General features: G+C 49.6%; 1 long non-coding RNA gene across 1 annotated transcript; it reads right to left on the reverse strand.

Annotated features, from left to right (window-relative positions):
* Nucleotides 1-13176: 13176 nt before the first annotated feature.
* LOC135186435 (uncharacterized) lies at nucleotides 13177-20023 on the reverse strand. The gene is made up of 2 exons (XR_010306863.1): nucleotides 19908-20023; nucleotides 13177-13670 (listed from the first exon to the last, which is right to left on the reverse strand). It is a non-coding gene; the product is annotated as an uncharacterized LOC135186435 (long non-coding RNA).
* Nucleotides 20024-22529: the final 2506 nt, after the last annotated feature.

The following is a 22529-nucleotide window of genomic DNA, read 5'->3' on the forward strand; positions in this document are numbered from 1 at the left end:
CTGCCATAGTCTCTCTTCATAGAGGAGATGTTCAGGTCCCCCAGTCACCCTCATGGCTCTCCACTGGACTCTTTCCAGCAGGTCCCTGTCTCTCCTGAACTGGAACAATTCCTGAACAACTAAATTCTTGAGAGCCTGCTGGCCTTTGCCAGCCAAGTGCTCCCCAGTGGAGACTGACCACAGCCTGCCTAAGAGAATCATAGAATCAAGCAGGTTGGAAGAGACCTCCAAGCTCATCCAGTCCAACCTATCCCCCAGCCCTAGCCAGTCAGCTAGACCATGGCACTAAGTGCCTCATCCAGTCTTCTCTTGAACCAGAGACCTGAGGCAGCAGTGCCAGCAGCAATCTCTCCTCCTAATTAATTGTAGCCATAGTGCAATCTGCTAAGGAGCTGTGTGATGGCAACTGAACAATGCTAACTGACACCCACTGGTGCCAGAGCAGCAAAAGCTGGATTACGTGTCAGGTTGTCCTAGTGCTGGGAAGGAAGGTGTGGGGGAAGGGAAAAAAAATACCAGATGGTGTTTTTAATCTTTTTAGAGTTGTTTAATGTTCTTCTACCAAGAAAAAAAAAAAAAGGGTGGGGGGGGGAAGTTTCAGGAGTAGTTTCATTTGCAGAATTGAATTTCTCTGTGACAAATCCTCTTCCTTTTCAGCCTGGATGCACACCGTGCAGTCAGCACCACTCCTGATGCTGTTTTCTAAGTGCTGTTGGTTAGGAAGTTTCAGAATTCAGGGAAGAAGAAGGACCAGAAAGTGATTTTTTTTTATGTGACACCTAGAGAATTTGGAGAAAGAGAACAGTCTTTCTCTAAAAGGCACTTGAGAAAGAGAGCTAGAGGTTTGCCTTGGATCACAGGGTGGTCAGGGTTGGAAGGGACCTCAAGGATCAGCCAGTTCCAATCCCTCAGCCAGTTCCAACCCCCCTGCCATGGGCAGGAACACCTCACACTAGATCAAGTTGCTCAGAGCCACATCCAGGCTGGACTTAAACACCTTTAGGGATGAGGCTTCCACCACCTCCCTGGGCAACCTGTGCCAGGGTCTCACCACTCTCATAGTGAAGAACTTCCTAACATCCTGGAGTCACCATCCCTGGAGGTGTTCAAGCCTGGCTGAGGCACTTAGTGCCATGGTCTGGTTGCTTGGCCAGGGCTGGGTGCTAGGTTGCACTGGGTGAGCTTGGAGCTCTCTTCCAACCTGGTTGATTCTATGATTCTATGATCCACTCTGAATCTACCCACTTCTAGTTTTGCTCCATCCCCCCAACTCCTATCACTACCTGACACCTTAAAAAGGTCCTTCCCCAGCTTTCCTGTACCCCCCTTCAGATACTGGAAGGCCACAATAAGGTCTCCTGGGAGCTTTCTCTTCTCCAGACTGAACAACTCCAACTCTCTCAGCCTGTTTAGCACCAGCCTTAGTAGAAATAGAGGATGGTTGGACCCAATGACCTTGAAGTCCTTTCCAAGTGATGGTTCTAATAATGAATGCCCTCAAATCAATGCAGTGCCACTAAGGAATGTTTTTAAAGGTACCTTTGTCCCCATTCCTACCTGTCTAGGAGAGATTTTTACACAGAAAGAGTGTTCAAGCATCTAATAATGAAGGCACTAAGTGCTCCACAACCTCCCTGGGCAACCTGTGCCAGTGTCTCACCGCCCTCACTAGAAAGAATTTCTTCCTAACATGCAGTCTCAATCTGCCCTTCTCAAGCTTCAATCCACTCCCTCTGACCAAATGTCCTTGTAAAAAGTCCCTTTTCCTTTTCATCTGGGCTTCAGGAACAGTGCCTGCTGATTTCCCCAGCTAATGCTCATGGAAGACAGAAGACAAGACCAAGTTCTTGTAGATATTAAAGCATGGGGGGGAGGAAAGTGCTGAGCAGTCAGGGTTTTTGCAAGCAGTGCACTCTTTAAAAGCAATAAAAAAGACCAACATGGGCATCTGTCACTGCTGCAGAGGCTTCCTCCTTATGAGGGCAACTTTAACCTTAAACTGGAGTCAGCAGAATATTGCTGCTGAGTGGGAACTGCATGGAGAAAGAGAACACCCAGGAAAGATCAGAGTAAAGGGTCTGAATGCAAGCATTTGGGTTTGGGGGAAGAAAAACCCCCACCAGCAAGGTCCACTTAGATCTCAAGCACCTTTCCATGGTGTGGCAGAGGCTCTTGGATAAATAGATCACAGAATGTCAGGGGCTGGAAGGGACCTCGAAAGTTCATCCAGTCCAACCGCCCTGCCAGAGCAGGAGCACCCAGAGCAGAGCACACAGGAACACAGCCAGGTGGGGTTTGGATATCTCCAGAGAGGGAGACTCCACAACCCCCCTGGGCAGCCTGTGCCAGTGCTCTTATCCCTGTGAGAGCTGTGTGCAGTCCAAAGCTAAAGGACCACCCCCCCCACCCAGTTACACTGTGGAGCTGGGAAGGTTTTCCAAGGACCTGCAGCAGACCCTTTTGCTTAGCTGCCAGGGTGGGAGGAGAGGCTGTTTGTGCTCTGCACTCTCCCTTCACAGAATCATAGAAACAATCAAGTTGGAAGAGAGCTCCAAGCTCATCCAGTCCAGCCTAGCACCCAGCCCTGGCCAAGCAACCAGACCATGGCACTAAGTGCCCCAGCCAGGCTTGGCTTCAGCACCTCCAGCCACACAGACTCCACCACCTCCCTGGGCAGCCCATTCCAATGCCAATCACTCTCTCTGACAACAACTTCATAACAACATCCAGCCTAGACCTGCCCTGCCACAGCTTGAGCCTCTGTCCCCTTGTTCTGTTGCTGCTTGCCTGGCAGCAGAGCCCAACCCCACCTGGCTACAGCCTCCCTGCAGGCAGCTGCAGACAGCAATGAGCTCTGCCCTGAGCCTCCCCTGCTGCAGGCTGCACACCCCCAGCTCCCTCAGCCTCTCCTCACAGGGCTGTGCTCCAGGCCCTTCTCCAGCCTTGCTGCCCTTCTCTGGACACCTTCCAGTACCTCAGTATCCAGTATCTTCTACTATGTGCCTGGTTCCAAAGAGCTGTCAAAGCAGTTTTGGAGTTCAGTTTTGAGTTTTCTTTTCACACAGCAGCATTTGCTTTTGGTGGGAAATGGATTTTTCCCTCCCCCTGTCCCTAAGGCCTGGGCAGCAAAAGCCCAAACATTTCAGCCAGATGTATGGGAAAATAGAATGCATTTGGCACTGTTGCCAGTGGCTTGTGGCAGTCACTGTTAGGCTGTCTGACACCTCTGCTCTCCTCACCAAGCCTCTGGGTGATGGCATCTCCTGAAAACCACCACACCTCTGCAAAGGAGTGCGTGGGGAAGGAGCCTGGCCTCAGGTGCAAACAGCAGGGAGCTCCTCTGCAGCAGCACCTTTGAGCCACAGAAGCCCCTTTGGCATGGGCAAACAGCAAAGTTTCAGGTTCAGATCCTTCTTTTCAGAGGTAAAAAGGGTGTTTAGGGAAAACAAAGGCTGTTTTCAAGCAGCTCTAGTTAAAACCTTTTCGGGTTTTCTAACCTTTACTGGGAGGAAGAGGACAGTGCAAGACTCATCTCCATCAGCTCATAGCAATACTCTTGCTTGGATGCCCTAAAGCTCATTTTCTGCTATCTCCTACACTTGCCTTGGCTATAGACCTTCAAAAGCAGCAGCAAGGTAGCAGACTTGCTATTTCACATGCTGAGATGAAGGCAATTAATCTTCAACTCCCTAGCAACTGCCTCTATAAACAACTACCAGACAAGCAGGAAAACTGAGGTTGAGAACTACAAGCAAATTGACACTGTAAATAAATTGTTTTCATACCTTGAAGTGGTGTAAGAGGAGCAAGCAGGAGAGTGAATGCAAGTGGATTTCATTGGTTTTCCCTGCCATGGAGCAAAGCACTAAGCCCAGCCATCTTTTCCCAGCAGCACTCACCCTTTTCCCCCAGCCCCAGCTGCTTCCCATCACCATTTCCCAAAGCCCTTCCTGTAAAGCTGAACAAGTTTAGGTATTTCATGGGTGCAAAAGTACTGCAGACTTTGAGGGGTATTAACTTGCTTGCATTTGCTCTCCCTGGCTGTGTGCTCTCACTTTCCATGTGGTCAACTGGCCCAGCTCACCTCTCCCCGTGCTGGGGCACCACTGGTGCCAACCTTTCAAATGCTTCCACTCATCTGGCTTTGAGCACTTGGGAGTGCAATACAGCAAGGATCACAGGCTCAGAAGATGCCAGGGGCTGGAAGGGACCCAAAGAGATCATCAAGTCCAAAATGCTTGGCCAGAGCTCAGGGCACACATGAGCACATCCCAGCAGGATCTCAGGATGTTAGGAGCTGGAAGTGACCTCTGGAAGTCTTCCAGTTCAACCCATCTGCCAGAGCAGGACCATACAATCTAGCTCAGGGCACACAGGAGCACATCCAGACAGGCCTGGAAAGGCTCCAGAGAAGGAGGCTCCACAGCCTCTCTGGGCAGCCTGTGCCAGGGCTCTGGGACTCTTCCAGTCAACAAGGTCCCCCTTGTGTTGAGCTGGAACCTCCTGTGCTGCAGCTTCCCTCCACTGCTGCTTGTCCTATCGCAGGGAGCAAGTGAGAAGTGAAGCCAACCTTCCTCTTCCACCTCCCAGTGGACACAAAACACAGAGGAAGGCTGAAATGACACTGGAGAATTTGGGTAAAATCACAGAATTAAGCATCTTGGGAAAGACCTTTGAGATTATCCAGTCCAACCTATCACTTAACCCTTCTAATGAACTAAACCACAGCACTAAGTGCCTCCTCCAGCCTCTTCTTAACCACCTGCAGGGATAGTTTTGAAGGTGCTTGGAGTATTAGGAACTCTCATGACTCTCTTCATAAATCTGGTGGGGTTTGTCACCACACTGCAGGCTCCCATTTGATTTAGGAAGGAGAATGCACCTAAACTCAGGCTGCCATGAGTCTCTTGGGCTGCAGCCTTGGCAGGGTGTATGTTGTGGATCCTGGGCTGCCTTGGCCACAAGCTTGTGAGACAGTAGCTGCCCTGCCTCTGTCCTATGTCCTCTATTGCACCACTGGGTTGCACAGTAAAGTAATACTGCACTTTCCTCCCTTCATTTGATACTACTCCTATTAATATTATGCTTTCTTTTTTTCCTCTCTCTTTTGTTCTTCCCTTAGGGAAATTTGGAGTTGCTTTCTCTTCCCTTAACTTTAACATCCTTCCTGAAACCTCCCTCACTTCTCTTCCAGTGAACATAATCTGTGCCTCTGCATCTTAAATGCCACTTTAGGCTGAAAAAGATGACTGTGAAATTGCTTTTATCTGTAATGTGCTGCCTGGAAGGGTTCAGCCAGATCTTATTTTAGTGACAAACCCAATCTCCTCCTGCTGCAGATATCAAATTAACATGGCTAAGGAAAAAAAAACAAACCCAAAACAATAAACCAACCCCAAAATACACTTTGTTTCCTCATGGGTAACATGAAAATAAACCTTTGTAAAAGTTATTGATTGTGTTCAGACTGAACTGCACTCAAAGAATCATAGAATGGTGGGGATTGGAAGGAACCTTTAAGGATCATCTATTCCAGCCCCCATACCAGGGTAGATTCACCTAGAGCAGGCTGTACTGGGTGGAGTCTTGTTGTGGGAGGCCAAAATAGGCCAAATTAGGCCTGAACATGTCCTGCCTTGTCCAGACTTGATTTTCTGCTCTCCCTCCTTCTGTTGATGGGAGAAGCAACCGTGGGAAAGGATGACATAAGTCCCTAGCCCCTCGGAGTCTCCTCCATGCTCCTTCCAAACTTGTAAACATGTGAGGGTGCTGTGATCAGGGAATTGTAGAATCAGGATCAAGCAGCTTGGAAGAGACCTCCAAGATCATCCAGTCCAACCTAGCACCCAGCCCTGGCCAGTGGCACTAAGTGACCCATTCAGGCTTTTCTTGAACACCTCCAGTGACAGCAACTCCACCACCTGCCTGGACAGCCTGTTCTATCACGTTGTCACAGCTACCTGAAGGGAGGCTGAAGCCAGGTGGGGTTGGGCTCTGCTGCCAGGCAAGCAGCAACAGAACAAGGGGACACAGTCTGCAGGGGAGGTCTAGGCTGGATGTTAGGAGGAAGTTCCTGGCAGAGAGAGTGATTGGCATTGGAATGGGCTGCCCAGGGAGGTGGTGGAGTCTGTGTGGCTGGAGGTGTTGAAGCCAAGCCTGGCTGGGGCACTTAGTGCCATGGTCTGGTTGATTGGCCAGGGCTGGGTGCTAGGCTGGGCTGGCTGAGCTTGGAGCTCTCTTCCAACCTGCTTGATTCTATGATTCTATTTCATGATTATCTTGCAGTGGGTAAAGTAAATGGTTGCATTTTAATGCACTGAATTCAACATAAGAAGTGTTTAAGCTGCATGGTTTTAGTGTTGCAAGCCCTTTTAACAACTGAGTGCTCTGTGTTTCTATTTATGGCAGTCATTCCCTCCTAATTACAGCCATTAAGATTTATGGAGTTAGAGTGTCTGTTGATGTCAGTATTTTCTTACTTTTGCCTCTCCTTTTAAGCAAGGATCCAACTTTTAAACTTCATTTGCCTTCTCGGGGTTGGGTTTCTTTTTTTTTCACATCCCAGAGTGTGTTCCAAGTGATGTGACTGAAACCTGAATCATATCAAAAGGGACTGAGAAGGATCTCAAAAGATCACTCATCCCTATTTTGAGGGAAGATCAACTCCACTTCTATCATGACTCAGAGATACTGGGGTTTGGAAGTGTCCAGCAGTGGAGCTCCCAGAGCTCAGCTGGTAATAAAGTCAATGCTTCACAAGATTTTAGGGCTCCTCATAAGGGTTTTCTTCCCATGTCCAATCTGAATTCCTTGTGTACAACTACAGCCACCCATTCCTGCCTTCTCTGTGCCTGCAGAGAAAAAGCTTCTCCCCCTTCCTCTGAAACCTCTTCTGTTTCACCATGCTCGAATCCCACCCTGTTCCCTCGGACTCTTTCTCTCTCCAGTGAACTTCTGCTCTTCATTCAGCCTTTCTCAGAGGTCACATTGTCTGGTCTTCTGCTCATATTGGTCACTTCTCTCTGCAGTCTCTCTGCTTGCTTTCCAGTTCTCCTGAAGCAGAGGGCTCTGAGCTTCGTTTGTAACAGAGCTCACCTGGCACAGTCCTGTTTTAAATCATTTCATAGAGTCACAGAATCAGTCACAGTCACAGAATCAAGCAAGTTGGAAGAGAGCTCCAAGCTCAGCCAGCCCAACCTAGCACCCAGCCCTGGCCAAGCAACCAGACCATGGCACTAAGTGCCCCAGCCAGGCTTGGCTTCAACACCTCCAGGGATGGTGCCTCCACCACCTCCCTGGGCAGCCCATTCCAGTGCCAATCACTCTCTCTGCCAGGAACTTCCTCCTCACATCCAGCCTAGACCTCCCCTGGCACAGCTTCAGGCTGTGTCCCCTTCTTCTATTGCTGCTTGCCTGACAGCAGAGCCCAACCCCACTTGGCTACAGCCTCCCTGCAGGCAGCTGCAGACAGCAATGAGCTCTGCCCTGAGCCTCCTCTGCTGCAGGCTGCACACCCCCAGCTCCCTCAGCCTCTCCTCACAGGGCTGTGCTCCAGGCCCTTCTCCAGCCTTGCTGCCCTTCTCTGGACACCTTCCAGTACCTCAACATCTCTCTTGAATTGAAGAGCCCAGAACTGGCCACAGCACTCAAGATGTGGCCTGAGCAGGGCTGGGTATTTCTCAGTGTGAGCAAGCACTTGTTAGTTTAAGTGCATCTCCACAAAACAACCCCAAAGAGCTCCCAGAGCCATCCTCCTCCTCCATCTGGAGGAATGGCAGCAGGCATATGCTGCATGAATTAACACATTCCTTGCTCCTCGCTCCTGCAGTGTAAATCCTTCTTTCAGATGCTACTTGTGCTGTCATTTATTATGACCTGGGGTCTTCCCTGAGAATTTTGGCAGCTGAACTGTTATAGCAACTGTCTTGCTATAAACAGCTCAGTTTCATTGGGGCTTATGAACAGAAATGCACTTTCTCTCTCTCACTGAATCACTAGACCCAGATCCTTCAATGCACCACAGGCTTCATCCCCCCACTGAGGGGATTTCTTTTCCCCTTGTGTTTCTTACACACTTCATTTCCTTCATCCCACTAGAACACCTTATAGCAGCTCTTTTTTTCTCCAGCCAGGTTTCTCCAAGCTGCCTCATAGTCTAGGGATACTGGCTCAATAAAATTGACTGCATTTGCCCTGTAGATGAGATTCTTCTTCAGAAAGGGGTGAGAAGTACTGAGAAATTATCCTTTTGGTTCCTCCATAGTTTGGCCTCTACCACAAAATGTATCCTCTTGCTCCTTACTGGTTGGTCTTTGCAAAGAGCTATTAGTTCAGATGCTGCTGTCTCCCTGAAATGACACCAAGTTAGGAGCAGCTGTGGAGCTGTTGGAGGGTAGCAGAGCCCTGCAGAGGGACCTGGCCAGGCTGGATGGGTGGGCAGAGGCCAATGGGATGAGACTGAACAAGGCCAAGGGCAGGGTTCTGCACTTTGGCCACAACATCCCCAAGCAGCACTACAGACTGGGGCCAGAGTGTCTGAGAGCAGCCAGGCAGAGAGGGAGCTGGGGGTGCTGGGAGAGAGGAGCTGAGGATGAGGCAGCAGTGCCCAGGTGGGCAGCAGAGCCAATGGCATCCTGGGCTGGCTCAGGAGCAGTGTGGGCAGCAGGACAAGGGAGGTTCTTCTGCTCCTGCACTCAAGTGAAATGATTCTCTGATCCTACCTTGTGAAAATCTTAAAGCCTCAAGCAATATTAAAACCTCTTCACCTTCTGAAGTTGTTTAGCCTGGAGAAGAGGAGGCTCAGGGCAGAGCTCATTGCTGTCTACAACTCCCTGAAGGGAGGCTGTAGCCAGGTGGGGTTGGGCTCTTCTCCCAGGCAACCAGCAACAGAACAAAGGGACACAGCCTCAAGCTGTGCCAGGGCAGGTTCAGGCTGGATGTTAGGAAGTTCTTCACAGTGTGAGGATGGTGAGACCCTGGCATAGGCTGCCCAGGGAGTTGGTGGAAGCCTCATCCCTGGAGGTGTTTAATGCCAGGCTGGACGAGGCTCTGACCAGCCTGATCTGGTGTGAGATATCCCTGGCCATGGCAGGGAGATTGGAACTGGATGATCCTTGTGGATCCTTCCAACCCTGCCTGATTCTATGATTCCACTGGGAAGCCCTTTTCTTCTGCTATGCCTTTCTTGACTGCTCTGTGCCTGTATGTGGGAAAGGCTGCTTTTCACTTTAACTCTGATGAGAGTGCTGCCTCAAACATGGTACAGCTCCTGACAGCAGCAGAGAACACAACTACCTCTTAAAATGGAGATTGGTCAGTGCATGGAATAGCTCCTAAGTGTCTGTGGTGCAGTCCTTCCAACTTGGTGAGCACAAGGAGCAGAGGCACACAGTGAATGCCCTCACTCAGCCTTTGCAGTTTCCCTGTCTGATCTCTGCAGGAGAGCTGGTGGGTGTTGGGAAGGCTCAGTCCCAGGGATGCCCACTGGACTCAGGTTGTTCTCTCATTAAAACAGAGTGTACTCCAGTCTCCACCCAGCTGAGCATCTCTGCTCAATGTATCCACAGACTGGCAGCTGTAGGAGAACTTGAACTCAGACTGAAGAGTCAAGAAGGTGCCAGGCTCTTTTCAGCGGTGCCCTGTGACAAGACAAGAGGCAATGAACACAATCTGGAACCCAGGAAATTCTATCTCAACATAAGGAAAACTTCTTTATTGTGAGGATGCTGAAGCCCTGGAGCAGGCTGCCCAGAGAGGTTGTGGAGCCTCCTCAGGAGACTTTCCAACCCCACCTGGATGCATTCCTGTGTCTCCTGCTCTGGCTGATCCTGCTTGGGCAGGATCTCTTCCAACCCAAACCATTTAATGACTCTATAATCCCTAAATCACAAAGCAACCTCTCAGTTGATATTTATTATTTCCCCCTTTCTGGTCTTTGCTGTTTCAGGTGTCCTGACATATGAGTTTCTCTTCTCTCCTTGTGACTAATCTGTGATGAAGGCATTGCTGTATTTGTGAAGAGAGAGGCAGCTCCACGCTGAAAAAAAGCCCTGCCAAGTGAGGCAATACCTCAACACTCCTTGTCTATCACTCACTTGCCTCCTACAAGGGCAAACAATTCAATGAATATTGATTTCTGTCATTCCTGCTTAAAGAGCTAAGTTCTCTCCCCTGCTGAGCTTTCTATTTTATTGGAGTTTTATATCAAGGTCTAATTCTGCCTCAGACCCAACCTCATACCCAAGGTCACTGAAAATTGCCAGATAACTTCAGATTCAAGCACTGGCTGAAGAGCTTCAGTCTAAAGACTTCAGTGCTTGCTCCCCCAAGGGAGTATCACTGCAATCCCTAAAACGTCTGCTGAATAAATAGAGAAATAAAAGACAGAGCTGCTTAGCATGCACTGCTTCTAGACTCTACAGGGAAGAGCACAGTGACCAGAGGGCTGGAGCACCCCTCCTAAAGGGACAGCATGAAGGAGTTGAGGATCTTCAGCCTGGAGAAGAGAAGTCTCTGGGGAGACTTCAGGGCAGCCTTCCAGTACATGAAGGGAGCTGTAGGAGAGCTGGGAAGGGACCCTTGACAAGGACTGCGAGGGATAGGGTGAGAGGGAATGGACTGAGGCTTGAGGAAGTCAGATTGAGACTGGAGATTAGGAAGAAGTTCTTTCCAGTGAGGGTGGTGAGACACTGGAACAGGTTGCCTGATCAGAGAGGTTGTGGATGCCCTTTCCCTGGAGGTGTTTCAGGGCAGGTTGGATGAGGTCTTGAGCAACCTGGGCTAGTGAAAGACATCCCTGCCGTTGCCAGGGAGGCTGGAACTGGATGATCTTCAACGTCCCTTCCAACCTAAACTGCTCTGAGTGTATGAGTCTCTAATGAAAGCCAGGATAAGGGGTGAGAAGTGCAGGTGATTTGGACCCAGCAAGCCAGAAGTTAGACTGATGTGGAAAATGAAGCAGGATTAGCATCAGGCTTAATCATTACTAATGCAATCCTCAGTCTTCATTTCCCATTCCTGTCCAGACTTGCGTTTGTTGAAGCCCTGCTGAGAAGTGAGAGCTGCTCTCCTTATTTTGTAGTGAGATTAAGCTTCTCAGTCTTCTGCAGAAGCTGCTTCAATGCCTGAGGCTAGAAACTTTAGGCTGGAACATCTTAGCCCTTCACCATTCGAATCATAAAGGTTGGAAAAGTCCTCTAAGACCACTAAGTGCAACTCTCAACCCAACAGCACTGTGCCTGCTAAACCATGTCCCAGGGTGCCATGGCTACAGGTTTTGATTGAATTGCTCTACTTTTGCAGAGCATAGAATCATTGAATCATCTGTTTGGAAAAGACCTTAAGATCATTGAGTCACAGGATCACAGGCTCACAGGATGTCAGGTCTTGGAAGGGACCCAAAGACATCACCCAGTCCAACCACCCTGCCAGAGCAGGACCATACAATCTAGCTCAGGGCACACAGGAGCACATCCAGACAGGCCTGGGAAGGCTCCAGAGAAGGAGACTCCACAACCTCTCTGGGCAGCCTGTGCCAGGGCTCTGGGACTCTTCCAGTCAATATGTTCCCCCTTGTGCTGAGCTGGACCCTCCTGTGCTGCAGCTTCCATCCATTGCTGCTTGTCCTATCCCAGGGAGCAGTGAGCAGAGCCTGTTACCCCTTCCTGACCCCCAGCCCTCAGATAGTTATAAACATTTATTAGATCTCCTCTCAGTCTTCTCTTCTCCAGACTAAGCAGCCCCAGGTCCCTCAGCCTCTGCTCATCAGGCAGTGCTCAGTCCCCTCAGCATCCTCACAGTCCTCTGCTGGACTCTCTCCAGCAGATCCCAGCCATAACCTAACATCTCCCTGCACACAACTGTCAGACCGCATCCCTAAGCTCCTCAACAAGACACCTTTGGAGCACCTCCAGGGATGGTGACTCCACCACTTCTCTGGGCAGCCTGTTCCAGTGCCCAGTAACCCTGATTGCAAATGCCCTTAGGAATCTACAGCCCTTCCTGCCTGCAGTCTCCTGTATGGGAGATGGAGAGGAGGTGAGGCAGGTAGAGGCACCAGAGCTGGGCCACAAGCTGGGAAGCTTTGTCCTTTACTCCTCAGTCCTACTTGCACCCTCACAGCATGCAGCCAGCCAGCATCACACCTCCCCACCTCACAAGAGCACCGAATCCACCAACTAAGGTTTACAGTTCATCTTTTCACCAAACAGATGAACTGTGCACTGCTCTCTGTGCCCTCCATAAGTGGCACATCATGAAAGTGTCACTACCAAGGTCCCTTGGCAGCTCCCCTCCACCAGGCAAGGCCACTTAAAGGCTGCTTTCAGCTCTTACGCCAACACTTCTGCGTGGGTGGCAGGAGCAATGTGCCAGCCCAGCAGCTGCTGCTTGTCCCAACTTTCAGGACACCTCTAACCATCACAGGGCTGTGACTGAGGATTTCAAAGCTATCTTCCAGCTCCATTTTCCCAGGCCACATGCCATAAGTCTGGATAGCAGAACAAATTCCTTCCCTGAAAGGGTTTATTGTTTGGATAGTAGAACAAATGTCTTCTCTGAAAGGGTTTCTCAAAGACTGGAGCAGGCTGCCCAGGGAGGTGGTGGAATCCCCATCCCTGCAAGTGTTTAAAAGACACAGAGATGTGGTGCTGAGGCATATGGGTTGGCACCAGAATGGTTGGACTCAATGATCTTAAGGGTCTTTTCCAACTGAAATGATTCTCTGATCCTACCTTGTGAAAATCTTACAGCCTCAAGCAATATTAAAACCTCTTCACCTTCTGAAGTTTTTTAGCCTGGAGAAAAGGAGGCTCAGGGCAGACCTTATTGCTGTCTGCAACTACCTGAAGGGAGGCTGTAGCCAGGTAGGGTTGGGCTCTTCTCCCAGGCAACCAGCAACAGGATAAGGGGACACAGCCTCAAGCTGTACCAGGGCAGGTTCAGGCTGGATGTTAGGAGGAAGTTGTCAGAGAGAGTGATTGGCATTGGAATGGGCTGCCCAGGGAGGTGGTGGAGTCACCATCCCTGGAGGTGTTTAAGAGGAGGCTGGATGAGGTACTTAGTGCCATGGGTTAGAAAATTAGAAGGCTTAGGTGGTGGATTGGACTCAATGATCTCAAAGGTCTTTTCCCACCTGCTTAATTCTGTGATTCTTTAACAGAGGAGGAAACTGCAGAGGAAGATGCCCTGTTATTTATTCATTTGGTTGCTTGTTTTTCCAACGTTGCCTCTTTTTTTGAACACTACTTAGCAATCAGAAATGAAATCACCACCTTGCTGAGGCCTCAGTGTAGCTCTTCCTCCCAGCCAGCTGCTTGCACAGCCCTAGTTGCATCAGCACCTCCTGATCATGCTGCACAGCTCTGTGTTTCTTTGGGCCACTGCAGCAAACATGATCTGTGGCCCCAGGGCTCACTTTATGTCTTTTCAGTGCTGCATACCAATGCCAGTCCTTGAATTTGAAGCAGGACTTTAGCAGTTGGGTATCAGAGGGAATCAGTTTTGCCTTTGGCATTTGGAAGCTGCTCTGGCAAAATAACTGTTGGTACTCCAAAGGCACCCTGGTGTCAGAAGCAGAGTGATGGTGGTGGAACTTCAGACTGCAGCTCCCTCTCAGTTGCCTGTGATCTGGTGATTTGTTTCTTCCAGAGGAACATCTGTACAAGAAAAAACTGTGAAAAGAAAGTTTTTGTTCATGAATTGGTTCAGTTGGAAATGACCTCTCTGATCATCAAGTTCCAACCATCACCATGGCCATTAAAACCTGGCCCAAAGTGCCATGACCACACAGCACCTCCAGGGACAGTGATTCCATCACCCACCCTGGGCAACCTATCCTAACGCCTGGCAATTGTTCCTCTAGTTCATGCCCAGAGGAGCTGCAGGGCTCCTCTAGGGTCGTGGGGAGACCCTGGAATAGGTTGCCCAGGGAGGTGGTGGAAGCCCCATCCCTGGAGATGTTTAAGGCCAGGCTGGATGAGGCTCTAGACAGGTAGCAATGGGGACAAAGGTACCTTTAAAAACGCTCCTTAGTGGCACTGCATTGATTTGAGGGCATTCGTTATTAGAACCATCACTTGGAAAGGACTTTAAGATCACTGAATCCAACCATCCTCTATCTCTACCAAGGTTGGTGCCAAGCAGGCTGAGAGAGTTGGGGCTGTTCAGAGAAGAGAAGGCTCCAAGGAGACCTTATTGTGGCCTTCCAGTATTTGGAGAGGGCTACAAGAAAGCTGGGGAGGGACTTTTTATGGTGTCAAGTAGTGATAATACTAGGGGCAATGGAGCAAAACTAGAAGTGGGTAGATTCAGAGTGGATGTTAGGAAGAATTTGTTCAGTATGAGAGTGGTGAGAGCCTGGAAAGGGTTGCCCATGGAGGTGGTGGAAGCCTGTTGGTGAAGGCCAGGCTGGATGAGGTTCTGGACAGCCTGAGATAGTGTGAGGTGTCCCTGCCCATAGCAGGGGAGTTGGAACTGGCTGCTCCTTGTGGTCCCTTCCAGCCCTGACTGCTTCTATGTCTCTCTGTGCTGCACTGCCACAAGCAGCAAATGATAGCTGTTATTTAGATGTCCTGGCAAGCAAAATGAAACACTTCTCAGGCCAGGCTCTGACTTTGGTGTAGCACCTGAAGACCTTTGCTTTTAGAAGATGATCTGAAAACTCTGAGTAAATATTTTGTCCATCATTAATATGCATGCAGCAGTTTAAGTGATCAATACCTGTATTTGTTTAGCCAAACCAGTGAGGTTTCTACCCTAACTCTTTGGTTTTTAGCACTCTTGAGTCTTTTCTTTCTGCATTCTCCATCCTATGAGTCTTTTCTTTCTGCCTGCTCTATCCCATCTGTGCTTCCTGAGTACCTTCTTTGTAAGACTGCAGCAGGAGGGGCAGCCTGGAGTAGCTGCTAGCTGCTTTCACAGAGCTCCTGCCAGTTTTCCTTCTCAGGCTTAGAGGTTTGCTTTGGTTACTGCATGGGTTTTGTTTTCTTTTGGGGGGATATTTTGAGATAGGATATTTTTCTCTCTCTTTCCTGCATGGGAAAAAAAATGGTTTGAATCCAAACTGGAGCTATCTGTAGTGAGTAGTGTAAAAGAAGGAAAGGGGAAGGAAACAAGAGGCCAGGCTGGATGTGGCTCCGAGCACCCTGATCTAGTGTGAGGTGTCCCTGCCCATGGCAGGGGGATTGGAGCTGAATGGTCCAACCCTGACTGATTCTATGATTCTTGTAGACCCCACTTCAGGTACTGAGAGGCTGCTACAAGATCTCTCCAGGGCCACCTGTTTTCCAAGCTGAACAAGCACTCTTGCAACTTGTCTCCATGGGGGAGGTTCTCCAGCTGTCCAACCAGCTCCATGGCCTCCTCTGGACACACTCCAGCAGTTTTGGTCCCTTCCAGCCCTGACAATTCTATGGTTCTAAACCCAGCTCCTTGCTTCTGGGAGGCTCCTCTGGACACACAGGCAGCATCTCTCCTTCGTAAGGCCCCAAGCTGGCACCTCAGCAGCTCTGGCTCTCTAGGGCAGCCTGTCTGGTTGGCAGGTGCCAGCGTGATGGCTGGCAATAGCTGGCAGTGGCAGTGGTTCCAGAGGCAGCTGGTTAGATTTGGCAGGCCTGCAACATCAGCAGAATCACAATGGTCCTGTTGCATTCCCACGGCTATTCTGAGCACGCATTCCTATTCCCCTGCTGGGGTGTGGCAGGCTCTGCTGCTTCCAGCACCCACTGCTGCTGTCACCCTGCTCCAGTTTTCATCACACTGCACCCAGAGATCAGCCCAGGCCTTTAAGGTACTGCTAAGCACACCCACTCCTGCTGTGTGCCTTCCCAGGAGCAGGACAAAAGGTCAATTGTTTGCTGAGTGAAGCCCAAGCTCAGCACCATCTGATGCACCAGGCACTCAGGGGCTTGAGGAGGATGAGATCTGGGTCTGTCTTCCTTCTTGATATTTGTTCAAGAGCAATGATTTATGGCAGAGAGCTGGAGCATGAAACTGACTGGCAGAGACATTGCAGTCTGGGGAAGTAGGTTTAGTAAAATCAGGTCTCTTCCCTGAGAGAAGCTAAGCCTGGCTTGAGGTTGTGGGCAGCAGCCCAAGGTGACTTTGGCACACAAAACAGCTTTGAGAGATAGTTTTGGGCACAAATTGCAAATAAGATAACTATGATTTTTTTTTTTTGTCACTTGGGCTTCACTGCAATATTCCTTTTCAGCTGTTCCCTTGTCACCTGCATTCCTCTGGCATGTCCTAGCTGCAACAAGTGGGGCTCCAGACATTTCCTAGGGCTTCCAGATGGCTTCTGCAGTTTTCTTGACTCTACCTACCCCCTCTGACATTTCTTTCTGGTTCAGATTTGAGTACAAATGGAAATATTCCAGATGGCTTTAGCTGGAGCCAAGTGCCTTCAGTACTCCAGAACTGCCTAGGCAGCCCACTAACTAATTGTCCCTTCTCAGTCTGTTCATGTTCAGTTCCTCAGACTTCTTTTGGGGTTACAAAAGCCTTCCTCTGCAGTGTACAGTATCTATGTTGTATATCTATTTGCCACTGGAATGGGCTGCCCAGGGAGGTGGTGGAGTTGCTGTTCCTGGAGGTGTTCGAGTAAAGCCTGGCTGGGGCACTTAGTGCCATGGTCTGGTTGCTTGGCCAGGGCTGGGTGCTAGGTTGGACTGGCTGAGCTTGGAGGTCTCTTCCAACCTGCTTGAACCTCTGCCAACAACTTCCTCCTAACATTCAACCTAGACCTCCCCTGCCACAACTTGAGGCTGTGTCCCCTTGTTCTGTTGCTGCTTGCCTGGCAGCAGAGCCCAACCCCACCTGGCTACAGCCTCCCCGCAGGGAGGTGCAGGCAGCAATGATCTCTGCCCTGAGCCTCCTCTGCTGCAGGCTGCACACCCCCAGCTCCCTCAGCCTCTCCTCACAGGGCTCTGCTCCAGGCCCCTCACCAGCTTTGGCGCCCTCCTGTGGACACTTCCAGTACTGCAACATCTCTCTTGAATTGAGGGGCTCAGAACTGGACACAGCACTCAAAGTGTAGCCTGAGCAGTGCTGAGCACAGGGGCAGAAGAACCTCCCTGATCCTGCTGCCCACACTGCTCCTGATACAGGCCAGGATGCCATTGGCTCTGCTGCCCACCTGGGCACTGCTGCCTCATCTTCAGCTACTCTCTGCCAGCACCCCCAGCTCCCTCTCTGCCTGGCTGCTCTCAGCCACTCTGTCCCCAGCCTGTAGCGCTGCTTGGGGTTGTTGTGGCCAAAGTGCAGAACCCTGCCCTTGGCCTTGTTCAATCTCATCCCCTGGGCCTCTCCCCACCTATCCATCTGAATGTAATTATTGGAAAAGCAAATCTGGAGACCCAGATGCAGAGTGATTTACACTGAGGGCTGCCTAAGGTTTTTCTAGCTTAATTATCTTTACTTTTGCTGTTATTTGCAGCAGTGTTTCCTATCTGGTGCCAAATGCTCTTGCATAGAATCCTCAAGTATGAAGGGAGTGAAATGAGCAGAGTGGTCAGGAGAATGATAAAATTAACATCTTCCTAGCAAAGCAAAAACCCAACCCAACCAACCCCCTAATTCTCAAGCAAAGGAAGCAACCAAACACTTCAAAAGCAAAGCTACAAATGGGTAGATTGAGATTGGATGTGAAGAAGTCCTTCAGCATGAGGGTGGTGAGACCCTGGAACAGGCTGTCCAGGGAGCTGGTGGAAGCCCCATCCCTGAAGGTGTTTAAGGCCAGGCTGGATGAGGCTCTGGCCAGCCTGATCTAGTGTGAGGTGTCCCTGGCCATGGCAGGGGGGTTGGAACTGGCTGATGCTTGAGGTCCATTCCAGCCCTGACAATTCTATGATTCTTTCTTCTACTGTGCTACCTAAGGAGTGCAGGGGGGCTTGCCTGATTAGACTTCAGAGCATGACACAGAGCAGAGGAGATAAAAATATCAGCAAGAGAAGCTTTGCTAATGACATGTTTAAGAAAAAACAACCCAGTTTTGTGCTCTACAAGAGATTTAATCAGGAGAGAGCACCAAGGTTCCTGCAGCTAGAAATTAGCATTCAATTTGCCTGTTAGAAGAAGACCTCTGCCTAGGCAAGACTCCAACAATCTGGAAAGGAGAGCAAAAATCCTTGTAGGGCTCAGACCTGAGAGTTCAGAAAGCAGAAACCACTGCTGGAAATGTCAGAAGAAATCCAAGTCCCTGACAAGGTTTTAGGTGAAGGTTGACACAGGCTTTTTTTCCCCCCCACCCTCCATAAAAAGGCTGCCATAATTATGTCTGTGGTATTTAAATGGCTGCTGTTAGGCATCACATCTTCATCAGCTGCCTTTATTAAAGATACTCTGAGCATTTTTTTCTGTTAATTGGATGTATTATTACAGAAAGCTGATTGTACCCCTTCATATTCCTGGGGAAATAATGCTGAGATGGGCAGGAGAAGCTGTGTGTGCTGGCTGGCAACAGAGAATGGGCAGGAGATGAAGGCAAAGGTGTGAAAGAAATGAAGCTGTTGAAAAAGAGCCAGGAAAATCATCCTCATTTGTTCATGCTGGCTTCCAGATGAGTACAAGCTGAGATTCCTAACTCTCCCTCTGAACAGATGTCTATCCTTGCATACCTCTGCCCTTAGCAGAGCTGATTTTCAAGTGAGTCATGTTCATGCTGATAGCTGTTGCCCCAATGCCCTCCTGTGCAGCTCAAGTGGCAGCTCTCTGTGTGGCAGATAAAGAATTTCCAGCCCTGGTGATGAGCTTCCTAAGTATTGATACAATTCATCTTGAGAGAGCTTCTGCTTTGAATTCACTGCTTCTTCATTTCATAGGAGCACAGAATCACAGGAGCACAGAATGGTTTGATTTGGAAGAGACCTCCAAAGCTCACCCAGGCCAAGCCCCCCTGCACTCCGCAGGGACATTCTCAACCAGATCAGATTGCCCAGAGCCCTGTCCAGCCTCACTTGGTTGGAAGAGACCTCCAAGATCATCACAACCAAACTTCAACCTAAGACCACCATGGCCATTAATTGTAGAATCATAGAAATATAAAACCATAGAACAGTCTGGATTGGAGCTGATCTCCAAAGGGCATCCAGTCCAACCCCACCTGCAGTCAGCAGGGACATCCTCCACTAGATCAGGTTGCCCAGAGCCCTGTTGAGCCTCACCTTGAATATCTCCAGGGATGGGGCCTCAACCACTTCCCTGGGCAACCTGTTGCAGTGTCCCACTACCCTCAAGGTGCAGAGCTTGTTCCTCACATCCAGTGTAAATCTGCTCTAGTTTGAAACCTTGGCTGCTCCTCCTATCACTAGAAGCCTTTGTAGACATTGTTTTCCCTGTTTGTTCCACCTGCTGCAGATGGGATTTGGGTGTAGAGATGCAAAAGAGAATCACAAGCCTCACTTTGAATATTTCCATATTCATAGACTCATGATTCATAGAATTATAAAATCATTGAATCACAGAATCATAGAAAGGTTTGAGTTGGAAGAGACCTCCAAAGCTCATCCAGGCCAAGCTCCCCTGCACTCAGCAAGGACATCCTCAACTAGATCAGGTTGCTCAGAGCCCTGTCTAGCCTCACTTTGAATATCTCCAGGGATGGGGCCTCAACCACCTCCCTGGCAACCTGTTCAATGACTCTAATTAACTCCCTAAACTCATCCCACCAGTCCTAACCCAAGAGAGAGTCTACCAGCACAACTCTGCAGAGCTTCATGTCAAAGCCTTGCAAGTGAGCTAGAAGCCAGACTGAGCTGTGCCTCTGGCAATGGCAGCAGAGGGAAAAACAACTCTTGACCTGATTTTTTTTCCTCTCCCTCTCCTGTTACCTTAGAGCCACGCAGAAGCCAGGTAGACTGAGGGTGTGCAGCCCAGGAGGGAGCCAAACATTCTCAAAGCTCAGCACCAACCTCTGCCAGGAACTGTGCTTTTCTTCTAGAGGAACCAGGCGTGGCTTTAGGATGATAACATCTTGGATGAGGCAAAGTGTGACCAAGGTTCTGCATGCACTGGGATAAAAGCTGAATAATCTCCACCTCTGAAACAGCCTTGTTTGCTGCCTGGGAGATAGGGAAAAGAGGAAAGGCTGTTACAGAGGGCAGCAGATGGTTTCATTCTTATCAAGATAGCCTTTAGATGGCCTCATTACGGTAGGTTCTGAGTGTATTGTTCTTCCTGAAGACTCTCCAGAGGTAAAGAAGTGACGTTTCAGTCATTTTGGAAGGAGAATTAAGGCACAGGGAGAGAAACAACCTCTGTGGCATTTCAAGAGGCTGACCCCAAGCTGCTCAATTTCTATTAATCTATCTACAGACCTTCACACTTCTGTTTTTGCTTCTTGCCTGTGCTGCTCCACAGAGAGATTGAACTGTCTTCAGGGAGGTTGTCTTCCTTTAGGTGTGCAACCACATTTATCCAAAACACAAAGTTCCTCCCTCCTGGATGCATTCCTGTGCAGACTGCCCTAGGGGATCCTGCTTTTGGCAGGGAGGTTGGACTCGATGATCTTTGCAGGTCCCTTCCAACCTCTGACACTCTGTGATTCTGTGATTCTTCAGCAAAAGCAATCATAAGTGAGGAAATGGAAGAACCAAGCATGTGCAGTCTTATTTTGACTATGAAAGTCCAACTGCATGAACAAAACCCTTCCCCTCTTCTTCAGACTGAGTTATTCAAGCAGGAGTGGGGACCGGTGGTTGTTGTACTGGGATGTGCCCTGCTTCTGTTCACTCCTAACTCTGAGGTTTATAACTCCTCTTCCAGTTTCTCCACCAAGCAGAAATGATGAAATTCTTTATGGACTTGGCTGTCCTTCCATCACTTGAGGGCTCCACCACCACACACCACAGGATGTCAGGGCCTGGATGGGATCCAAAGAGATCATCCAGTCCAACCCTCCTGCCACACCAGGACCATGCAATCTAGCTCAGGGCACACAGGAACACATCCAAACAGGCCTGGAAAGGCTCCAGAAAAGATGACTCCACAGCCTCTCTGGGCAGCCTGTGCCTGTGCTCTGGGACCCTTCCAGTCAACAATTTGCCTCTTGTGTTGAGCTGGACCCTCCTGTGCTGCAGCTTCCATCCATTGCTGCTTGTCCTATCCCAGGAAGCCTGATGAAACTTCCAGAAGTCCCCACTCAGTGCCCTGATCCTGAGTAACTTGCAGCTGATTTCTCACAGAGTTCCTCTCCTCTCTCCAGCTTCCATGTCAGACCTTTGGGATCTCAATAAGCAACCAGGAAACAAGGAACACGACTGATGGTTGTGAGTGAAAGTTGCAGTCTATATGATATCTGTAGGATATCTGAACCACTCAGAAGGATGTGTTTGGGCAGAGTGTTACTGTTCAAATCATAGAATCATAACATCAGAGAACAGTAGGGGCTGGAAGGGACCTCTGAAGATCATAGAGTCCAAGCTCCATGCCAAAGCAGGATCACCTAGAGCAAGGCACACAGGAACACATCCAGATTGGTTTTGAAGGTCTCTGGAGACAAGGCTCCCTCTCAGGCTTTTCTTCTCCAGGCTAAACAGCACCAGGTCTCTCTGCCTTTCCTCATCAAGCAGATGTTCCAATCTCTTAATTATCCTCAGAGCCCTCCACTGGACACTCTCTAGTATACCTCTGTCCTCCTTGAACTGGGGAGCCCAGAACTGGACACAATACTCCAGATATGGTCTCACTGTAGCAGAGTAAAGAAGCAGAAGAATCTCCCTTGTCCTGTTGGCCACACTCTCCTTAATGCACCCCAGCATCCCATTGGCCTTCTTGGCCACAAGGGCACATTGCCATCCAGTGGAGAACTACTGCCCACCTGGACTCCAATGCCCTTCTCCATGGAGCTGCCCTCCAGCAAGTCAATCTTTAATCTGCACTGCTTCATGGTGTTGTTTCTCCCCAGATGCAGGACACTACTAGCTTGCAAACCTCCTAATCTGGTTACCATCCAACCTCTCAGTGCCAAAATGCCATAGGGACTTTACCACACTGAAGGCCACTTCTACATATGTCTCAGCTATATGACCAAGAACATTTGGTCACCTGAGCAGCCCTGGTGTCTAGAAGCAAGGATTTGTCTCAGTAATTGGTAACTGCTACCTCCCTCTCATCAGTGCATGTGAAGTGTTGCCTCCAAGCTGAGTAAATTGTCTGCCTAGGGCTCTTTGCCAGCCCAGGAGGCAGCAATTCCACATGAAATACTGCTGTTTGTCAGACTTCCTGTACACAAGCTGGTGAACTTCTTGTCCTCAGGATGGCAAGAGTGTCTCTGAGGTTGTGGCTTCATAGTTTCCAATCTCTTGTGTCATTTGAGCAGCCACCTCCGTTGTGGGCTGCTTTTCTTGCTCCCTTGAGTATGTGAGCAAACAAGGTCAAGTCTCCAAACACAGCCAGGTGGGGTTGGTCCTTTTGTCAGCAACCAGCAACAGAACAAGGGGACACAGTCCCCAAGAATTCAAGGCCTGGAGCAGAGCCCTGGGAGGAGAGGCTGAGGGAGCTGGGGGGGTGCAGCCTGCAGAAGAGGAGGCTCA

The sequence above is a fragment of the Pogoniulus pusillus genome, chromosome 25 (assembly GCF_015220805.1).
Source record: "Pogoniulus pusillus isolate bPogPus1 chromosome 25, bPogPus1.pri, whole genome shotgun sequence".
NCBI classification, from domain to species: domain Eukaryota; kingdom Metazoa; phylum Chordata; class Aves; order Piciformes; family Lybiidae; genus Pogoniulus; species Pogoniulus pusillus.